General features: G+C 33.5%; 1 pseudogene; it reads right to left on the bottom strand.

The window, feature by feature from the left end:
- Window positions 1-4,209: 4,209 nt before the first annotated feature.
- On the bottom strand, window positions 4,210-4,346 carry LOC145242717 (U2 spliceosomal RNA; annotated as a pseudogene).
- Window positions 4,347-18,328: the final 13,982 nt, after the last annotated feature.

Below are 18,328 nucleotides of genomic sequence, written 5' to 3'. Positions count from 1 at the left end.
TTATTATTATTATTATTATTATTATTATTATTATTGTTGTTGTTGTTGTTGTTGTTGTTGGTGGTGGTGGTGGTGGTGGTGGTGTTGGTGTTGGTGTTGGTGTTGGTGTTGGTGTTGTTGTTGGTGTTGGTGTTGTTGGTGTTGTTGTTGGTGGTGTTGGTGTTGGTGTTGGTGTTGTTGTTGGTGTTGGTGTTGTTGTTGTTGTTGTTGTTATTATTATTATTATTATTATTATTATTTTTTTTTTTTTTTTTTTTTACCTTACCTAACTGTATTAGGCGGAAACGAACAAATATTCAAGCAGAATTTTTGTGCATATCTATATAATTCCGAGACAAGGTAAAGGCTAATCCGTTCGTCATCGGTAACAAACATGACGTATTTAAGTCGGGGTAAACTGTCCTGTTGGAATCGAAGCTTACGCTAGAATTGATATAAACCTACATTTTCCGTTGGAGAAACTACGTTTATTCCGCCATGCTAGCGCCCTCATCAATTGCTAGCATCATCAATACAAAATTATTAACGCAAACCTAACTAGGTTCCCAATCTTTACGACAACGTAATGCGTCATTTTCCTGTCAATGAAATGTGCATAGCTTTTATTTTAAGCAAAACTACTGCTGTTAAAATTAACAGGTGTCGTTGTGTTAAGAACGTAACGTAAATCATCGTTGCCGACCGACAAGACCAACCGGAACTAGAACGACCTTCATTTAGCCATAAAATTTGCATAAAATAGCAACACAAGAAAAACTAAGGCGAACCATAATCATCAGCATTTTGAACATAGAACTAGTAACCAGCTAAAATTATTATTACTTCAAAAAAGGCCGTGCCCAACAGACCTAGTAACCTAACAAATAATAACTACTTCTAATGACACATACACATATATTTCCATGACTAACAAACTCGAGTACAATTGGAACAAGCATGGCCGACAATTAAACAAATCCTCTTATACTCCAACAATTAACTCACCTGCATTAACACAAAACAACCTTCAAAGTTTTTCTTTATATATAATCATGCATTACGTCTATTACATTTCTATTGTGTTCGATTATTTGCAATTTTATTACCATGTATTAATGGAGGAATCAAATCTTATAATATTTTACATGATTGACTTTCTTCATTTTACTTGGCTTAAAAATATTTCATATAATTACTTTATTAGTGTTGGGTCAATCTACAAATGAATACATATAGAATAACTTCCTGTGGACTGAAATGAGAGTGATCGTCTTTGGATGGAGGAGTCAATCATAATACTTTGGGAACAAAAACAAACACAGCTCTCAACAAGAATTCGATCATCGTTACACATTCCGTAACTTCCAAATTATAATCTTACTCCTAAGTTATAGAATGAATTTGTTAATCGTCTCGTTTCGTTCTCGTATTATTTTGACGTGGTTATTTAACAGAAAACACATTTTAAAACCCGTATGAATTAGCAAATAAGTACATGAATCAGTTAATAAATATATTTCGTGCAATTTCCTTTATTGAACTATTCTATGCTGACAAATATTTTGGATCTACTTTTTACTAAAATGAAGAAATCGATGAAAATTTCTTTTATGTTTTTCGAGTCTTCTAGGATATATTAACCAGGAAAGATGCTTCCAGAAATGCTAGGAGAATTCTCGTTAGTGACATAGCTCCCAGCAACAAAAGTGACGCTATTTATGTTAAAATGAAGCCTGAGTAAATTTAAACAAAATCGTCCAGTGTAGTTTTACAGGCAAATCAGCGAGTGATGAATACTCTTTTTGAAGTCATATTAACGTCTTCTCATTGTTTTTACTGTGTCACTACCTAAATTACGGACAACAATAGCATAAGCCATTGAAGATCGAATTTTTCACGAGCCTTGTTATATTTTTAATCATAAGTTGAGTTATTTACATATAGATGGGTTCTTTTATTGCCCTGCCTTACCCTTCTATTTCTCCTCGTATTTTTTGTAAATCTTCAGTTTCTCTAAGGATACGGAAATTAATAATAATAATAATAATAATAATAATAATAATAATAAATATTCGTAAAAACTTCTTCTTCCCACCACCCAACTTCAACTGTAATCTTGCCGTTTTAACTGCCCTCTCTCTCTCTCTCCCCCCCTCTCTCTCTCTCTCTCTCTTTCTCTCAGCGGTCCGAAAACACTGTACTGTACTTTACTCTTCATTCTTTTTTAGGGCAGCCATTGTCCTCATATGCAAATTAATGGCATATGTATAGTAATAAACCGTCCTAGACGACAGTCTTTTTCTCTTTCCATTCTTTATTATGTCACCCGTTTTGTTTTCTAAGTGACCATCGATTTTCTTGTCTTTAGATATAAGACGTTTAAAACTTCTTTTTTGTGCAGAAGAGTCACAAAGATTTCATAAATGGTTTTATTTAGAAAGAATCAGTTCAGATTAGAGAAATCAATCTTATCTTAGCTAATTATTTCCTCTTGAATTTCTTACCGAAATGACGCATACGGACAGAGCCATTGAGGAAACATTTAGCTTAGATTATTCTAAATTATTGACGGTTGCTCATTCGCACGGCTTTCACGGACCTTTGTTTCTGCCAAAAAAAAAAAAAAGTTTGAAAAAACTGGCGGCATTCGTCATATCCTCATGTATATATTTTGTCTACCGTTTGACCTTGTGCCTCTGCCTAATTTTTACGTATCAAATCCAAGGAAAGTATTCCCATCAACAGAATTAGATTATCATAATGCACTCAATGTGATCCCTGACAAAAGTCACAATAGTTGACTTAATCACTCCTGACGAAATTTACCAAATATAAGACAATACGACATTAAAGGTATATATAAAATAAACAAACACAGAATTAAAATGCGATAAACTGCAGTTGTAAATACAACCAATGTTTTATGATTAAAAAAAAAACATTGAAAGTGTTTTGTATTCGGGTCTATTGATATTGATGCTATAAGATGTGGCATTACTGGCTAAAACAACTGCACTAATGCGAAGACGTAGTTTCAAAAACTCTATCATTAACAGTTCATAACAGCAATAAAAACAATTGCAACAACAACGAAAGCAACAAATTTGCTGGACTTGAATGGATGGTACTGATTGGACCAAAGAAATGAACCAGTCAGAAACCTTCTCTCTTGAAACCTTGTTTCTCTTGTTTTGTAGAGAACTGTGTTTGTGACTTCGGATCAGCGAGCGACGTCTATGACGGATTACTTGACTGACCGATATGACTCAATACAGCAATCAAACTCATTACTGTCGCGCAAACAAAACACGCATTTACCCTCTATCTACTTGAATGATGGATTTATTTTCCTATGATTTCAACACAGATTTATTTTAAATAATAATATGAACTCTGCCTACCTTCAAAATTAACTTGTTTCCATGTGCATATGCACGGACTTTTGAATAACATCGTCTTCTAATGATGTTTACTACTATTTATCTTATTCAGACTTAGAATGACTCGTGCTAGTTTGGTTTTATCGATTTATACTTACATTTTCTTTCTTTTGACTTAAGAACATTTTTTCTTTGATGAATATGAACATAACATTAAACTTTTACTTGTTGAACGAAAATGATTAAAAACGTTTACAAATATCTCTTGGAGTAAGTCTTTGTTGCGAACTTATCACTTAATATATTTCAGCCAGAAAACGATTCTTTGCAATTGGCTCTCGTGCTTGTTTCTAGTGAACAATAATTAGTACAGAAGACAACGGTGGCAGCAGATAGAAAAAGAGTTGCTATAATCAATCCTGAAACCAGCTAAAACAAAACTCCTCTTCAGCACTTTAGATAAATACAACATTTGTTAACTTACTAATTCTGGTATTATTTCTTTTCGGATTTTCAAAGCTATAACGGTTACGTTAAAAACATATGCGAAACCTATTAAATAATAAACAAGGCCGATAGCCATTAGTCGCGTGCTCTCGTGTAATGAATGAATGCGTGAATATAGGATTGACATGAAATTCTTAAAGATAAACTAAAATGGCCGAAAAATGGGCTGAAATGACTTAAATAAATAAAAAGTAAATGACTTAGAATGACTTTAATGAACTTAAGCATGAATTGAATGAGCTTAAAAATGACTTGAATGCTTAAGAAATAATTGGAATCCTTCAAAAACAACTTGAATGATATGGAGAATGATTTGAATGGCTCTGAGACTGACTGGTTGTAAAGTGGGTGGTCATTTTACATTAACTTAATACAGAAAAGTGATCCCCCACTTTATATCACAAAGTTACAAACATAAGTACAGCATGTAATAAAAACAGATACTACACTTTGATCTTGGCCAAAAAGCCAAGAAAATCTTTAAAAGTTAAGAACAGCATATATTAACAACAGACCTTTGATCTTAACCAAAAAGGCCAAGCACAAAAGTGTTACGGACAGACCGACAGACGGACCAACCGACAGACCGACGGAGTCACTTATAGAGTCGCTTGCACGCGACTAAAAATAAGGTCGCATTACACATAATATTTTTGTACACAAGTTGAAAAAATTATGAGATGATATATTCCGACAGGACCGTAAATATAAATAACTGATCGAAGCAGATATTGCAGTAAGTGAGGAGAACCACAACTATAAGCAATAATGGTTGAAGTGTACACTCTGCAGAAAAGCGCTCGTATCCAAACCCAAAACCCGTTCGATACGGAAAATATGAAGATAAATTCAAATTTAGGCTCTGCAGTGGTTCGACGCGGCAATATAAAATACTTTTTTTGTTGTTCAAGGGCAGTGACATTTTATCTCGGGCACGTGAAGTTGCTGTCAGTTGAGAAGTGGATGGAAGGAAAACTACGACGGCTGGAGAAGAAAAAGAAACGCTGATTGTTTAGAAGAATTCCGAATCCGAACCTATTTTTGTCTCTTCTTTTCCATGTTTTGAGAACAAGTAAACATTTCTTCAAGCACGAGCACGATATCTACGACGAACGATACACGTTATTAAAATAGGGATTTATTCCTGGAGAAAAACTATAGATAATCGTTCAGTAAGGTTCGGGTTCATATCGTATAACTAATATTAAACACACACACACACACACACATATATATATATATATATATATATATATATATATATATATATACAATTGTTGCAAAGCAGAGTAGCTGTATCCATAATACATTGTTATCTACATGACGAGTATATATTTATATTTGCGTGTTTAGCCGTGCTGTATTTATAATAAAGTTTATATACACGTCTTATTGTCTAGTGTCATCGTCAGATGTCATATTGTCAGGTGTATATAACGCAGTCTGTTTGATATAATTAATGTCATGATATATACCGAATATAAAACGCGTACATATATATATATATATATATATATATATATATATATATATATATATATACAGCGACTTTACCAACTCATTCAATAATGCACAAGGACAGTTCTTTCAAATCAAGAGACCGATAACATCTTTCGGGGGTGTTTCAGCCCAAAAGGGAAACATACCTTTGTCCACCGGTTCGCCTTCAATGACGAGTCTGTAAACACTGCATGAAGATTTATCGCAAAAAATGACAATCGACACGGTTATATTTTCATGCAATATTTATTTCTATTTTTTCCTCGACTTTAGAGTTGCAAGCAGTTCCTTATTTATACATTACTGCTATTTCCTGCGCCCGATAGCGTCTCGGCATACAGAGACAATCATTCGTTCGCTATCTCCCTTAGTAGCTAGCTAACTACGTATCTGTCCAACGCACCCTCTCTAACTGATACGTGTCTAAAATAAATTCTTCCCTCTCTCTTCGTTATCTAACGTCACCACTAACTCATCATTGTTTTTGTTTTAATCTATTATCCTAGGTTTTTGTTTATGTTCAAAATTCAAAACTTAATATATAAATTTTTACATAATTATTTTATTTCTCTCATACATCTAATTGGTTTCGATAGCATCTCTTTTGCCATCAAAACATTATTCTATTCAAAAACATTCACACTCGTTTTCCGAGAGATCAACAATATAACCCAATATCTAAAATGGTCGATAATATACTTTCGAAAATAACCAACGTTGACTATTAATTGTTATTTACATATCTGAATTACCGATGACTCTGGATAGCATTTGCATAATAGAAAAAATTGCACATATTCTAAAATACCTGCAAAACGTGGACTAAGAGTTTATAATTAAAGATTGATTATACATTTATCTTTCTCTACATTTACTGAGTAACTATTGGGACAAAAGTTTAGTCGAATAATACTCCTAAATCTTCCATTAATTTTGTCTTGTTTTATCTCTTATTGAAAATCTCAATAAGCAGCTTTCATTTTAAGACACTCAAAATAAGTGCGTTCGTTTCCCGTTCTCAAAGTATGACAATATATTTTTAACTTTATTTTTTCTCTAAAGATGTTTTGCATAGTTAACACGAATTTAAACCGAAGAACATAAATTACAACAGTGAACAGATTCATACTTAAGTATTAAGTTGCCGCAAAAATAATGTTTTTCTACGTTCAATTTCAAGAGACCATAACTGTTTTCATAATAAACATTATTAATCGAAATAAGAACCATTAGAATCGACAACTTTTTGCCAGCAAGAAACATGTTTATTTATCCCATTAGCATAGAAAGCCGAAGTTCTGGGAGTGATAAAGTCATTGAAGGCTGATTCAGATTCACCTAGGCTTTTGAAGCATTTTTCGCGCAGGAAGTTGTCCAGATGCTTTTAAAGGTGATAATCGATGGGCGAGAGGTTCGGTGAATATGGCCGATGTGGCAGAGTCTCGTCGCCCAATTCGTTCAGTTTCTGCAGGGTCAGTTGAGCTACATGAGGGTGAGCGTTATCATGGAGAAGAATTGGTCTCTTCATACTGGCCAATCTCGGGCACGTATGTTGGAGCTTCCGGTATATTTTGTCAATTTGTCGGCAGTACTTCTTAGACGTAGTCGTTCACACGGATTCAAGAAGCTGTGATGGATGAAATGGTCCGCAGACCACAAAACTGTCACCATAATCTTTTTTGGTGCAATTTCGGCTTCGGGGAGTGTTGTTGAGCATCTCCAGCATCCAACCACTGTGCTGAACGTCGCCGGTTGTCGTATAGGATACACTGCTCATCACAGGTACGAATTCACTCGAGATATAGGTCGTTTTTGTAGTACAGAATGAGCGTAGAAGATTTTTTTTAGTATCCTTCAATTCATGCGGCACCATTTATCCAACATTTTTTACTTTCCTATTTGCTTTAATTGGCAAACGACTGTTGAGTAGTCAACCTCGAGTTTAACAGTAACCTCTAGTGTGGTTTTGCTAGGATTGGCTTTTAAATGTTCGTTATCAACCGCGATTGTCTTCATTTTCGAGGCTCGCGCAACCATTGCGAAATTTTTTGAACCACCGCTGTGCCACAAGTTCGTTACTGCTTCCTGGGCCTAACGTAGCAGTGATATCACCAGCTGTCTCGACAGTTTTTCGACCCAGTTTGGACTGAAACAAGAATATTACGCGAATTTGAAGTTTGTTCATGCTGTCGAACAGCCTTCAAAACTGAATAAAGTAATCAAGAACAATAACGAATAACGCGCTTAAAAATAATATACAACATGGCTATATATATATATATATATATATATATATATATATATATATATATATATCAATGGATTAATTCAAAAATCATATATAAAAGTAACAAAAGTAAGAGAACGATATTCTTTTTGCACCAACCTAATAAAAATCCAATATATAAAATGCTGTTTGTCTGTCTGTTTGTATGTCCTAATATTTTCAAACTCTATCTCTACCGAAACTAAAATTTTGTACATTCATTAAATTTACTTTAAATTTTTATTTTTAATTATTTCATATGCGTGCTACATTAATAAAGTGGTGACATCATCAACTTTGAATGTTACAGTTTGGCTTTAAGTTCCGATCGTAGCTGATGGCACCCGAATATATTTTCGTTTGAAATTACAACTGTATAATAATATATACGAAATCTGGACAAATTAAAATATCATATTTCAGCGTATTTTACAACCGGGTAATGACGGGTATCTCCACCTGCTAGTTTTGTATAAACTGATCAACTCTCTTATCAGATATTAACTAAATATTTTAAGACAATAAATATGGTGAATGAGGATTATTTAAGAGGCGGCTAAACAAGGTCTTGTTTACATTGGACTTCAAGGCTAGCGTATTGTAATTTCTGCATGTCATTTTGCATTTCGAATCATGCATATTTATACAACAGTTTGTCCAATTTGTTTTACAGTTTCTTTCAATATCATTGAACACTGCAAGATCTCTTACGCTGCAAATATTCGGAAGTAGAGAGAAGTCAAACAATGATTCACATTTTGACAATTACGTCAAGATTTGCAAATGTCTGTGTCGATTTTACAGATCGTCAGAACAAAGCAGAATTTGATCGCACCATTCCCGTTCAAGTGTTTAGCAATATGCCCATAGTACTCTGAAGTCAAGAAAGGGTATTTCAGAATTACTTTCCTCTTGTAATATGAATATGGGTGTCTGATCAATAGCTGTAACCTAGGTCCTTTTTATGAATATTGTGAAAGGCTAAATGTAGCTGAAGTTTTCCTTGAATTTCGTTGTTGTCTAACACGTTGCATTCGCAACGAACTTAGTTTTCAACATGTTTGATCTTTATTGCGTAAGTAAAGTTGAATTTGTAAACAAATCCAATAAAAATCAGGGTTTTTACATAAATCAACCGGCTTATTTGGTATAATGTTTAGTGTTTCTGTTAATGGATAGAGAGATCAAGGTTCAATCCCCGGTCGAGTCATACCAAAGATTCGAAAATGAGACTTGATTTCCTGCTCGCTAAAATCTTTTAAAAAAATCAAGCGTAATTCTGGGAATTTAGTTGCGCCCTATTGCATATCCTGGTGTCGTAGCTTAAGAAAATCCTTTGATTATTGGCGACCATTTTACTCTTTATATGTGCCAAGTTATGGTGATTATAAAATCATTTGTTCCATCTTCAGACAATATGAGAATTAATGATCTGAAAATTGTCCATTACAATTACTATTATATACAAATGTAAAATGAAATTCTCTCGTTCAATAGTCATAAACAGTGTTCAATTTTTGATACCCCATGCCCTCCCTCGAACTATATTACATTTTTAGAAAACAATTATTTTATATGAGATGCATTTGTATAAATCTTGGATAGTAAATAAGCATACAAAATTTTCAAGAATCAAATATGATATATTTTTTATACAAGGGGTCGCAACTTATCAAGGCCCGAAGGTTACTCGAGCATAAATGTTAATGAGTGTACGGTGCTCAACAGGACAACAACGTAGTAAATATTACTGATGAAATTTGCTTATTTAAGGAGACACCTCCACAAGAATTTGTTTACATTGAACTTGAAGACGATGATATGGTTGTCAGTTGGAAAGTAGGCACGGTTAACAGAGTTCCAAAGGCAGGAAAGTCTAGGAAATAACCTTGTACAGGAAATTTGCGTTTAGATGTAGGCACAGATAAAGAGTGGGGGAAATTGTTGATAATGGCTTTATCTAGAGGAGTGTTTTTTTATAAATGTTTGGCAGGAGGCAATAGATTGAAGCTCAAACGAGCATTGCTATTTAAATAACGATGGAACAGAAACAGGCTCATAATGTATCTTCTGTGGTTGCAGGGAAGATGTCATCGCCTATTAGTTTTCTAAGCCGATTTTGAACTTTATAAAAGCAGGATAGATAAAGCAGGATATGATACTCTGTGCAACTCCTGCCAAGATGTGGCAACCGTACTTTATTTTAAGATGTATATGGTTCTCATACATGTAGAGGATTTAATCGGAAGATATATATATTTTGTAGCGGTAGAGTGACGTATCAATTTTTCAGTGAATTTGTCAACAGATTTGATGTAAGTCTTCCATTTGAAGTCAAGAGCGTGTGGTAGGAAACCGGAAGTAACGTGATACACGAACTTGGATTGGAGTTTTCAATTAGGGGTGGTTAGAAGCGAACGAAAAAGACTTTAAATATGAAGCGGAATCGACTATATGCTGTTTTTATTCTTCCCCTATCCGTGGGTCTTGACGTTATTTCACAGATGATAAATAAAGAACAAGATATTTGTATTACAATTGTTCATAGCACGTAATTGCAGTAAACAAGGGATGACTACGTTGTGACCAGTAACGAGATCGCTTTTAAATCTAATCATGGGTTATGTTAAGCCGATTTCATTAATGCTGTGTTATATGAACATATAATCTATTGAAAAAAATCCATAGCAATTAGAGAAAACAAATATGAAACGAAGAAGTTACCCATTAAGCTCGGATTATATTGTTTTATTCAGGAAAAAGTGAGCTCTAAAAGCCAGTTAAATTTATCAGATTAAAAAGACAAAATCAAAAATTAGTTTATTTATACTTGTATTATCTTTCCCCTTCTTTATTTTTGTATTTCTTCTTCAGTGAGGAGTTCAATTGCATTACTGCTCTGTTTGGATTTCCTTTTGTTTGTGATGAATTATTTCAATCTTTCATTAGCATTGATCATTATCATACAAAATGAGGAAGTCCGGGTGGGAGTGTGATAAATAGTGTATGAAATAAAAGCGAATGTGAAACAAAATACACGATATACGTAGAGGGTTAGAATGTTTTACAGAAATTTAGGGTGATATTGTGAGTTTCTTAAAACAATTAAAATGGGATTTTTACAGACAAAGTTCAATTCCGAACTTGCGGAATAATCAGAATCTATTTTTTAAGAAGAGACCACCAAGGAAAGGAGGCTTAGGGAAATAAACGTTGATTAATTCAGTTTTAGTTTAATATCAGATAAAAATACATATTTCCCAGTGTCTGTCTTAATTAGCATGCTGCTCCTCATGAAAAGTTAATAAAACTTGATTTAACAACATGTTAGATTTTTGGTGGGTAAATCTACTCCTATATAAAATATATGCCTGAGAAAAATATAAACTAAATGATGAGTTGAGATCAATATGCTGAGCTCGATATTAGTATATCTAGACTGTGCGAAGTAACAGAAACAGATATAACATTATGTAATTACAATAGAGGTATGGCAGTGAAAACAGAAACTCAACTTGGGAGTACGCAATGCATGGGCATAAACTGATGCAAATGCATGGGCATAAACAATGTACGCAATGCATGGGCAATGCATGGGCATAAACAATGCATGGGCATAAACTGATGCTGGCTTATAATTAAGTAGTGATTACTAATCTATATTTCTGCCTTCTGCACTGAGCAATAATATAGGAAAAAGATCAACTTAAATAAGTCTCTGCTGTCTCCGCTAGCTTTTTGCCGACTTACTTTTTTTTGAAAATATAAATAAGGAGTCTCGATTTCAGGGCAGTATATATTCGTTTTGGAAACCTGATACAGGATTTCGTAAAAGACAAGATGCGGATGCTAAGTAATGAATACACTTTGTGAAGCTTTATGTTTATTGGTCTTCTGTATTTTAAAACCAGTTTTAAACGCATCATGTAGCTAAATTGGTAAGTTCTTTTATCAGGTATGGATTAAATAATACCCTTGGGTATGTGTATTTATTGGTGCAGGGGGACTCCGTTTGCTGTTGATAAATTTGAAGTATATGTCCCAATTAAAAGATCTCAACCAAGTCAAAAATGAATTATTTAAACATCTTATTTAATCAGATTTAAATGATTGTCAATTAAAAGGAAACACTACGAGGTTATGAAAAAAGTTCCTCTTTTTAAGTGCGTGTAATTTATAACGGAGATATCATTTTTACGAGGACCATTAAAATGTAATGCCTCATATTTTGTTCCGCCTGAACGGATAAAAAAGGAACTGCAAGTTCCATGTTTATGAGAACTGAACCTCAATCATGATCTGAAATTTTCAGCTCTCTGTTGCAGATATTGACAGTGTCGGACTCTAAAGAAACAAATCAGTTACAAACATACGTCAGAAGCAGAGGTGCTCATTGAATTACTCCAATCAAAAAATGTCAACTGATTAACACACATCGGCGCCTGCTAATCGTTTAGAAAACTAATGCAGTTAATGTTAGTAGAGTTAGGTGATAGCTTTGTAGATTTCAGTGTTGCGACGATGGTGAGATGTGAGTGACAAATAGCGTTTAACAATTTTACGAACGAGGCATTAGAAGAGGCTGGCAAAAGTATATTGAGAATGATGATGACTATATATATTTTTTATTGCATTTTCATCCCAAACAAGGCACATTACCACTTTCTTGTAGGGGGCTACTATCAGGGACATAAGCATCAGGCGTACTGTGTAGGAAGTTGGGCAGCAAGATGTCGGTTCACGTTACACTTGAACTTCTGCATGTCAGTACAGTCGGGGAAGCAGGGACTCGGAAGGGAATTCCAAAGTCTAGCGGTTATGGGGAAGAAACTACTGGAGTAGAAGGCTCTCTTGCATCTAGGGATCTCTACCGTGAAGGGGTGGGATTTAGCTGATTGTCGGGTCTGTCGGAGGCACCTACGTCGAGGGGCACAAGTGCTGGCAGTTCGTCAGAGCATTCATCGTTAAAATACTTGTAGAACAGGCAGAGGAATGCACCATTTCGTCGATGTGACAGAGGCTGAAGTTTAGCTGACAGTTCAGGACCTATCAGATTGGCGACTTTCTTTTGAACCCTATCTAGGAGCGAGAGACTAGTGGCAGATGCACCAGCCCAAATATGAAAACAATACTCCATACATGGGCGAATGGTGGCCTTATAGAGGCATAGGATACTTTCAGGCGTTAATAGCTTTCTAGCAGGGTAGAGAGAACCCACCTTCTTCGCAGCGGTCCTGGCAATGTTCTCAATGTAATTGTACCAACTCATATTTCCTGTAAACATTAGGCCGAGGAGTTTAAAAGATGTACTTTCAGATAAAGATATAGGAATATTGATTGTAAAGCAAAAAGTCACTCGTTTTAATGTTATTACTCCCGCTTTCGTAGTTCTGCAACGTATTAGATTTTTAGTTAAAAGTAGGAGGATTTATATTTGAAACAGTTCTGGTACTTTAAATATTATAATACCTATAATAAATGATATATAATGTTGAGAAGAAATTTCTTGCGGAATTTGTAATTATGATTTAAAATGATGCATTTTCAAATAAATTTTTGTTATACTACCTTTACTTTATATATCATTTAAAGAGCGTTTTTCGCTCTATCTAACGGTTTAAATTACAATCCTTTTTAAAAATCCGTGTCTTCTTTTCAGAACATTGAAATGCTGTTATGAGGTGCAATTTTCCCTTTTTTACGCACCAAGAACGATTCGTTTCTCGATCGGGTTTTGTACTTGCGTTGAAAAGTCGGTTCTTTACGACAACTGGTGATGCTCATTTCAGTGATCAAAGGCACAGGAAGCTGCACAACACTTCCTGAAACCAGTGTTGCACCAAATAAAAGTCATGCTGACTTTTTGGTCGTCTGCGACCACTCACATGTATTATACATTTCAATGCAGGCGGAACCATTATGGCGAAAAATTTCTGTCAACAAATGAATGAAATACACCAGAAACTTAGACAACACCCAGCATTAGTCAACAGAAAAGACCCAATTCTCCTCCACGACAATGCTCGACCGAACATTGCTAAACCGACCCTGCAAAAGTTGAAAAAATTGAGCTACGAAAGTCTACCTCATCCGTCAAGCTTTTCCGACCTCTCACCTACCAACTACCACTTTTTCAAACATCTCAACACTTTCTGGGCGAGAAATGCTTTAAAAACCTAAGCGATATCGTAAATCTTTAAGCTGATTCATCGCCACCAGAATTTTACATTACAATAATTACAATTCTTTTGAATTGGCGAAAATATGTTGATTCTAACAGTGCATATTTCGATCATTAAATTTTTGCTTAAGTCGAGATCTGTTCAATTGAATTTATAAGTTTCAAAAGGCAGAAATTTCTTGTCAACTTGCTAATTCTTGTAATAAATGCATACTAGCGAGGCCCGTGAAATTTCCATTTGTATGCTCCATCTGTTGTATATAGTTGTCGTTCTTAAAATATTTCATTCAACGCGAAAGCATGTCCAAAATTATAATTGTGCATCCCTTGTCTAAACTGAAACCTACTTATCTCTGGTTAACGTATTTTCAGAATATATATGATTATCTATTTCTGAAATACATACAGGAGTTTGGAATATTCGATGTTCGTTCCAAAAGAAAGGCCTATTTTTAAATTAAATAATAAACTGTTGACGAGCTACGAAGATATGATTAGTATCATTAAAATAAGCTTTAGGATTTATTTTTCTATATACTTACCACAATATAATATGTTGATGTATAACACTGATGTTAGACCTCACTATGCGTTACTATTAAAAATGGTGACCCAGGGTTAATCTCAAATCCTAGTGTTTCCGCTCTAACAAACATGGACATTTCAAAGCGCCGTGCTCTCCTCCACAAAGTAACCACGTGTGTTATCTTACTTTCACAAGGGCTTGCATAAATACCCATATAAAGGATACAACCGGAAATCATGTAAATCATTTTGTGGAGAGACCTACTCGACCGGAAATAGCCAAAAGACAATCAAATTGTCACAGTGTGAATTGCCGGGTATTTCCGATTGGACATAGCGAAATTATCCAACGTTTCTCAAGCCGAATCAGAACAGGGTTACAGAACGGAAATTACCGGCAACTTTCGATATGGCTGAGCGGGAACTAAAGAGCGCTTCCGTTATGATCGAATATAATAATAATAAAGGATGAAAAGTTAATAATAAATTAATCGTCATAATTAATATGTTAAAATCAAGATAGAGTGAATTCTGATTTATAGACTGAGTTTCTTTTCTCAAATATGCAGATATCAAAACAAAAACTGGCGCCATCTATCATAGAAAATAAAATACGCGTCATTGTATCGACTGTTTGTGGAAACAAGGAAAACACATACTGAAGAGTTAATGGGTTGATTAAGAAGAACTTATGCTAAGGCAGCGATATATCATTTTGAATTGTTTAAATGCATTTTAATCTCATATGTGCTTACATTGTAACAATTCCATGAATTAGTAGAGATTCACTGGTGATGGCTTCTTTGTAAATAGATAAATAGATAGCATTGTTTCAGGATTTGTGAGACCATCACTATAAAGCGTTTCGGCAATTCTCATAAACATCGATTTTATATCTTATGAAATATTACATTGAGCAATACGTAAAATTTTAGGAAAAGAAGATAACAACATGTAAATCTAAGATAAAAATACCCAAAATACACATTCTATAACATAATAAAAACCTCTGTTTAATATATATATATATATATATATATATATATATATATATATATAAAGTTCAGATGTTTTATTTTGCTCGAACATTGATGCTGAAAGCCAACCTTTGCTATTTAAAAATTATTAAAACCAACTTAATATAATGTACTCACTCATGGATATGAAATCAACTACATCAACGTTAACTAATGTTACAAACAATTAATTCACTTTTATGGTTCTCTATTAAATGCTTTGTTTTATTTGAGTATTACGCTGGATTCTCTTTAGGCATAGTTTCCATATTCTGAATGATTGCGTAGAATTTAAGATGAAAACGTTCCTGCACAGGGATATATACACACGCGCACACACACACACACACACACACACACACACACATACATATATATATATATATATATATATATATATATATATATATATATATATATATGTGTGTGTGTGTGTGTGACATGCACATTTCTAGTCTTTAGTTGCCGACAGCATAGGTTAGCTTCGAAGTTATGACACTAGTATCTACAGTTTGATACTATACAAATGCGCCACAATCGATCACCACTTGAATGTACGATTGTTTATCGCTTTTCAATTTAAAATGTCCATCGGTAAACTTTAATGCACGTGAATAATATTTAATAAAAATAAATAAATGACTACCTCCTATTAAAAATAAGGACGATTTATCTCTCTCTCTTTCTCTCTCCTTCTTTCTCGCTCTCTCTCTGTCTCTCTTTCTCTCTCTCTCTCTCTATATATATATATATGAATGAAAATGTATAAAAAACGAATACGAAAAGTATAAAAGCTCATGACTTTTCTTTATCCGTTTTTAATTGGTGACATGCGGGAATACAAAATAATATTATGAACAAAAATTTAAAAACTTTTTTTACAAGTACATATTTTTCGACCGATCCTTCAGTCTTCATCGGTGTAGTGAAAGTATGAGCATGCACGGGGAAAAGATGAATGGAAAAAATATATATAACAAAAAGAGTGTATAGCTCTTACAAACCGCTAAGATAGCGGGAAAAATAACAGCTTTTCGAAGGAGTTAATATCGCTTAATAAAAAGTACTCCACAATATATTTTGAATTTAAAATCGATTAAAAAACGTGCATTTAAGTAGTGGTCTTATAAAGATTATATAAAATGATTCCTCCTTATAAATATATTCGACCGTATGAAAAAGGTATGTTTTTCCTTTGTCTGGATCAAGCGAAAACAGATGTTATTCGTTGTAAAAGAGTGTCGCACATTGGTTTATTTGAATCGATGTTCTAGTTATATGTGATATACGCACACATCACATACATACAAATAGAGGAACATTTTAAACACTTGACATTTACACACTCTATAGATTTAATACGTTTATATACATCCACTAGTAATATATAACATATATATGCCAGTTATATTTATTGTATTTCTGCTAAAGCCTGTATTACGCAAAGTCTTATACATCGTATTTTCATAGTTTGGTATTTTTATTAAATATTTTATTACTATAGAAGAGTAGTTTCGTATTTGTGAATTGTATTATTATGAGTCTCTCATCAAAAGAAATAAGTATGTATTGTTTTGTTAATTATGCTGTTTTATTTTGTCGGATATCTTTTATCGAATTATCCCAATGCACAATATGTTTTATTGTTTTTATTGTTAATATCGTTTCATTATTTTCTTGTATCTTTTGCGTTTTTCTAACTATGTATTTCAGTCTTACCTTGTTCGACAAAACATATTACTCTTCTGATGATTGGTGTAAATCATACATCTAATGCTAAGTGTTAACGATATCTGTATTATATGTATGTGTATATATACTGATAATTTTCCGATTCCGGTGCAATTACTGATTCTGATTCTTTATAAATCTTTAAATATTTTACTAACTTGTTGTTTCCTCATTAATACACTAAAAACACATGTTAAATGTGCAGATATTTTTTTCAAGCGTAAAAAACAATTATGAAGGGAGAGCCATAGATTTTAGTTTTACTGGTAGTTTAAAAGCAATCAATATTTATTATTTTATCATTACTATAAGCAGTGGGAGATTTTGCTTCAAAAAAATATAATATAAAAGAAAATTAAAGGACTCGTTTTTTGGCAGCAGGAAATAGCGCACATTTTTCCAATTCCGATACTTTCAAAAGTTTTAATTTTATCGATTCACGATTCCGATTCCGATTAATCGTCCTAACACACACACACACACACACACACACACACACACACACACACATATATATATATATATATATATATATATATATATATATATATATATATATATATGAATGGAAATGTATAAAAAAGAATACGGAAAGTATAAAAGCTTATAACTTTTCTTTATTCGTTTTCAATTGGTGACGTTCAGGAATACAAAATAATATTATGAAAAAGAAATTAAAAACTTTTTTACAGGTATATAATTTTCGACCGATCCTTCAGTCTTCATCGATATATATATATATATATATATATATATATATATATGTGTGTGTGTGTGTGTGTGTGTGTGTGTGTGTGTGTGTGACGGTCATTTTTCAGAAGTAATATCTCGTATTATTTATTACGACAGAATTGATCAGAATAGATTATACTTTGCATTGTTATGATGGCTGGACTTCTATATTGGTGACGTAGAATTTTCATTCCTCTGTTGCAGATATTAACGTTTTTAGACTCTAAGAAAGCAGCCCCTGTCATGGACGTGCATCAGAAGCAGAGATGCGGCATTGAATTTCTGGCAAAAGTGCACTGTGAATGATGATTATTACGTAAAGAAATAAACTGTGAAGCACAAAACCATGCTTGTTTTAATGGTACCATTCCCTTCTACATTGAACTTCAACGTTTTGAGTTTTAAAGAATAGGACTCTCGACATTTGTAGATTTAAAGAAAAGTTAACAGCAACAACTATGTTATATCACAAAGAGCAAATAACACTGATATTTGCAATGTAAAAATGAAA

The sequence above is a fragment of the Euprymna scolopes genome, chromosome 2 (assembly GCF_053919585.1).
Source record: "Euprymna scolopes isolate OS-2025 chromosome 2, ASM5391958v1, whole genome shotgun sequence".
NCBI classification, from domain to species: domain Eukaryota; kingdom Metazoa; phylum Mollusca; class Cephalopoda; order Sepiida; family Sepiolidae; genus Euprymna; species Euprymna scolopes.
The sequence above is the reverse complement of the archived record's forward strand: the minus strand, read 5'-3'. Positions and strand labels throughout refer to the sequence as shown.